Source organism: Coregonus lavaretus, assembly GCF_964263955.1.
Source record: "Coregonus lavaretus genome assembly, chromosome: 11".
NCBI classification, from domain to species: domain Eukaryota; kingdom Metazoa; phylum Chordata; class Actinopteri; order Salmoniformes; family Salmonidae; genus Coregonus; species Coregonus lavaretus.
Genome location: NC_139998.1, coordinates 27,189,246 through 27,195,020, shown reverse-complemented (window position 1 = coordinate 27,195,020; position 5,775 = coordinate 27,189,246). Strand labels below are relative to the sequence as shown.

Below are 5,775 nucleotides of genomic sequence, written 5' to 3'. Positions count from 1 at the left end.
ATGTTACTAATGTTTTGTTGTGGTTTTTATGGAACGTTTTCTTAATGTTCTGAGAACATTACTTTAAATAGAACTATGTCGAATCTGTGCTCTCAGAGTTTTGGCACAAATGTTGTGATTAACCTGTGACAAAAGCTTTGCAGTTGTATAAAAAAAGAAAAATCTGCAAGCAAGCAGCACAGAACACAAGCTTTTCTTCCGACCAATGAGGTGAGGTGTTGTCATTCATGAACGTGCTTTCACGTTTTACAGGGTTCCGGTCTGGAAGCACGCTTTCGACTGCTAAATATGGATAACATTTGTTAAAATGACTAGCTAGTTAGCTAAATGATATTAACAGAATGTGAAAGCTACAACAAGGCGTTGGTGAGGAAGATGATGGGAATAATTAAAATGACTGTTTCCACATAGCATTACTGCTACAAAGCTGATGCCTAGCCTACTTCATCTTCAAGAGGCCTGTGAGTTTCACCTATCAATCACACTGTCTGTATGAATAACTCTTACAGGTCATCTTACATTATGTGCATTTCCCCTGTGTTTGAAATCTCTTTCACACTGGCATAACAATCAAAGAAAACATAGCACACTAACAAGGGTCTAACAATGTCTTGATGAGTTTCTATGCTACTCTCTGTACTCCAGGCGATTGAGCAGCCAGTGCGAATCAAGATCATTCGGCAGATCCATTAACATTCCTTCTTCACCAAGCCCGTGCCCGGAACCGTCATGGGGGGCATCCATCCCTTCGGCTGCATCTTCATTCAGCTCTTCTTCATCCTCAACAGCATCTGGTTTGAGTTCCTGTTCCTGGTGTTCATCATTTTCCTCATCACATGCTCCAAGGCCACCGTCCTGCTGTGCTACTTCTACTTGTGTGCAGAAGTGGGTGGAGACATACAGTATGTACATGGATCTGGTTATCACAGTAATGGCATTCTATGCTCTCTCTTTGTATGTAAATGAATTGTGTAATATTTGTAAAACGGATTTCCAACCTTTCCAGTTTGCCAGATTATCTATGCTGTTATGTTTAGCTACCAAGAGTGAAGTCTTCGTGTCAACAGTAAATCAAATGTTTTAAACATTCTAAATGATGCAAAAGTTTATTTCTCATATCACTCAATTTATCTCTGCTCATCGATCCAAGCACTTAGACCTCACTACAGTGTCAAAACATTTTATTGAGCCGAACCCAGAGTGTGTTGTGTTTTGTATAGGACTCACTGGTGGTGGCACTCCTTCCTGAGCAGTCTCTTCATTTTTTTTATTTAACCAGGTAAGCCAGTTGAGAACAAGTTCTCATTTTCAACTGCGACCTGGCCAAGATAAAGCAAAGCAGTGCGATTAAAAACAACAACAACACAGAGTTACACATGGGATAAACAAAACATACAGTCAATAACACAATAGAAAATCTATATACAGTGTGTGCAAATGTAGTAAGTTATGGAGGTAAGGCAATAAATAGGCCATATATAGGCCAAAATAATTACAATTTAGTATTAACACTGGAGTGATAGATGTGCAGAAGATGATGTGCAAAAAGAGATACTTGGGTGCAAATGAGCAAAATAAAAAACAATATGTGGATGAGGTAGTTGGGTGGGCTAATTACAGATGGGCTGTGTACAGGTGCAGTGATCGGTAAGCTGCTCTGACAACTGATGCTTAAAGTTAGTGAGGGAGATAAGTGTCTCCAGCTTCAGAGATTTTTGCAGTTCGTTCCAGTCATTAGCAGCAGAGAACTGGAAGGAATGGCGGCCAAAGGAGGTGTTGGCTTTGGGGATGACCAGTGAGATATACCTGAGGGAGCGCATACTACGGGTGGGTGTTGCTATGGTGACCAATGAGCTAAGATAAGGCGGGGATTTGCCTAGCAGTGATTTATAGATGACCTGGAGCCAGTGGGTCTGGCGACGAATATGTAGTGAGGGCCAGCCAACGAGAACATACAGGTCACAATGGTGGATAGTATATGGGGCTTTGGTGACAAAACGGATGGCACTGTGATAGACTACATCCAATTTGTTGAGTAGAGTGTTGGAAGCTATTTTGTAAATGACATCGCCGAAGTCAAGGATCGGTAGGATAGTCCGTTTTACGAGGGCATGTTTGGCAGCATGAGTGAAGGAGGCTTTGTTGCGAAATAGGAAGCCGATTCTAGATTTAACTTTGGATTGGAGATGCTTAATGTGAGTCTGGAAGGAAAGTTTACGGTCTAACCAGACACCCAAGTATTTGTAGTTGTCCACATATTCTAAGTCAGACCCGCCGAGAGTAGTGATTCTAGTCGGGCGGGTGGGTGCAAGCAGCGTTCGATTGAAGAGCATGCATTTAGTTTTACTAGCATTTAAGAGCAGTTGGAGGCTACGGAAGGAGTGTTGTATGGCATTGAAGCTCATTTGGAGGTTTGTTAACAGTGTCCAATGAAGGGCCAGATGTATACAAAATGGTGTCGTCTGTGTAGAGGTGGATCTGAGAGTCACCAGCAGCAAGAGCGACATCATTCATGGCAGTCTACCTGTTTGTCTACGACTTGCACTACTTCTTCTCCAAGCTGCAGTTCATCAGTGCGGCCACTACCATCCTCTACTTCACCATGATCATGGTGCTCATATTCTTCCTCTTCACAAGGGTGTCAACGACAGTGCCACACTACGCAAGGCTAGACTCTGTAACAGGTTTTTGCAGAGCTCAAACAAATGGAATATCTCCTGATTTTCACTTTAACAAACACAGTGCTAGAGCTTTTTGCATACTTTGGCAGATTTGTCTGTTTCCAGCCACCTCGCTCAATAAGAATTGTATCCACCTTTAATAAATGGAAATTGGTGGTGCTGTAATAGCGAGCCGAGCCAGTTGAAAATATTGATGCCATGGATATGTTTGGTGTCTGTGTGCTCCTGAAGTGCTGTGGCCCTGTGTGCTCTTTCATTAGTTTTGTGTTTTTACTCATTTATTTCTGGTACCCTCCTACCTGAGTGGAATGAGGCCTGTGTGGCAGTGCATTGTTAAAATCATCCCAGTGTGGAGATGAAACATCTGTGAGGTGCAAAGCCACATGCTCTAAGTCCTCTCTGCTCTAGCTAAATGTATATGTTTTAATGGGCTGATGTGAGTAATACTAATACAGAGATAACCATTGTAAATGTATTTTCTCCTCTTTATTGCTTTTTGCCTTTTTATGCCATTATGTTTTCCACTTCAATGCCCTTAAATCTGTAGTTTGAAGCATATATAAAACATTTTTCATTATATTACATATTCAACAATAAACATCACACAACACTTTAGAAGGGTATCTGTGATGATTCTTACCATTCAATTATGTTTGTTAGCTATCTCTTCTGGTCAATTAAGTTTTATACGTTTCATTTTTCAACACCCAAGTCCACTTTACATGAATACCTAATGCACATCTGAGGTTGACGAGTGCTAATTTCACTAACATTTTGTAAAAGGGTAGTAGACATTTACAGATCATAGTCTAGCCCAAAACGAATGAGACTGTTTCAGCATCTACAAAGTAACAACACATCATTTTAGCAAACATTTAAAAAGGCAACATAAAATAATCCAAGTGATTTGCGACTGAATATATATTTAAGAAACACAGGTTCTACCCCCAAGCCATAAGACTCCTGAACAGCTAATCATGGCTACCCAGACTATTTGCATTGACAGTTGGTGCGATTATTCGCAAATGGAAGAAACACAAAATAACTGTCAATCTCCCTCGGCCAGGACAACTTCACCGCATCAAAGGGACGATGGACGGGGCCATGTACCGTCAAATCTTGGGTGAGAACCTCCTTCCCTCAGCCAGGGCATTGAAAATGGGTCGTGGATGGGTATTCCAGCATGACAATGACCCAAAACACACGGCCAAGGCAACAAAGGAGTGGCTCAAGAAGAAGCACATTAAGGTCCTGGAGTGGCCTAGCCAGTCTCCAGACCTTAATCCCATAGAACATCTGTGGAGGGAGCTGAAGGTTTGAGTTGCCAAACGTCAGCCTCGAAACCTTAATGACTTGGAGAAGATCTGCAAAGAGGAGTGGGACAAAATCCCTCCTGAGATGTGTGCAAACCTGGTGGCCAACTACAAGAAACATCTGACCTCTGTGATTGCCAACAAGGGTTTTGCCACCAAGTACTAGGTCATGTTTTGCAGAGGGGTCAAATACTTATTTTCCTCATTAAAATGCAAATCAATTCATAACATTTTTTAGATGCGTTTTTCTGAATTTTTTTGTTGTTATTCTGTCTCTCACTGTTCAAATAAACCTACCATTAAAATTATAGACTGATCATGTCTTTGTCAGTGGGCAAACGTACAAAATCAGCAGGGGATCAAATATTTTTTTCCCCCTCACTGTACATATTACCTAAATTACCTTGACTAACCGGTGCCCCCGTACATTGACTCTGCACCGGTACCCCCCTGTATATAACCTCCCTACTGTTATTTTATTTTACTGCTGCTCTTTAATTTTTATTTTTTTTACTTTGCTTTTTTTGACTTTGCTTCTTTTTTTATTTTCTTAAAAACTGCATTGTTGGTTAAGGGCTTGTGAGTAAGCATTTCACTGTAATGTCTACACCTGTTGTATTCGGCGCATGTGGCAAATAACATTTCATTTGATTTGTGTAGGTGATGTAGAGAGAAGCTGTTGGTTTTCTTTCCCATCATTTGTCCGTGGTGCTCGTTCAACATAGCATTAGGAGAGTCCTGTGAACATCAACAGTCATGAACATGTCATTCTGAACAGCACCATCTTCCTAATAGATAACTTTGACAAATTAGCATAATATTACATCGGATGGGCGACAGCGTCACCCCCATAACCTCCATACATAAAGTCTAAAGACATGTTTAAAGACTTTTTCAGTCAAGCATGTTGCTATGAGGTGTAGAATATGTTACTGACAAAAGGGAATATTAATCATGAATACATAGAAAATGTTGTTGTTCCATTTACAATAGATTGAGGAATATTAATTAGAAAAGTGGTGGTGGATTGCATGTGGATGGTAGTCATGGGTTATGATGGGTTTTAGTCATCCTAGCAAATAATTTTAATTCAAATATAGTCCACTCCAGATCAACTAATTTGCAAAATAAGGATCTACAACCCCCAAACTACACTAACTGTTCTTGTTACAAATGCATGACTATTGTCTCATGTTAATCAGGACAGCCCTGATCAACAGTCAGAAAGAGCTTTACAGATACCCAGCCTAAAACCCAAAAGAGCAAGCAATGCAGAGGTAGAAGCACAGTGACTACCTGGCTTGATCAGCAGGGGGTCCACAGCTGCAGTCGGAACGGCAGTACCACCAGGGGCTCAGATCCTCAGGGAGGGGAGATATAGTGTCAGGTCCCACCAGTCAATATAATTTGATTCATTACAATCTAAAAGTAAAAACTGATACTAGATCAGCACTCCTACTCTAAGAAGCTTTGTGAATACATGTCCAGATAAGACAAGTTGACCCTAGCATAATAATTACTGGGGGCTGAGACAGGGTGGTTGGGAGACACTGTGGCCCTGTCCAATGTCACCCCTGGACAGGGCCAGCCAGGAAGGAGCTTACCCAACCAATCTGAGGCAGTGGTTGTGTGGCTAGCAGAGGCAGAGGTGTGCTTGGCAGATCTGAAAGAGAGGCACAACATTATTTGAATGAGAAACCTGAAAATTCAAACAGAATTTATGCTGATGATTTGTACAACTTGAGACAGATAGCAATACAGTACAAATAGATTAAAACATC

At 41.1% G+C, this 5,775-nt stretch overlaps 1 long non-coding RNA gene across 1 annotated transcript; it reads right to left on the bottom strand.

Annotated features, from left to right (window-relative positions):
• Window positions 1–700: 700 nt before the first annotated feature.
• Window positions 701–5,441, bottom strand: LOC311137302. Its single transcript, XR_014613937.1, has 3 exons — window positions 5,291–5,441; window positions 1,228–1,319; window positions 701–869 (listed from the first exon to the last, which is right to left on the bottom strand). It is a non-coding gene; the product is annotated as an uncharacterized lncRNA (long non-coding RNA).
• Between the last annotated feature and the right edge of the window lie 334 nt (window positions 5,442–5,775).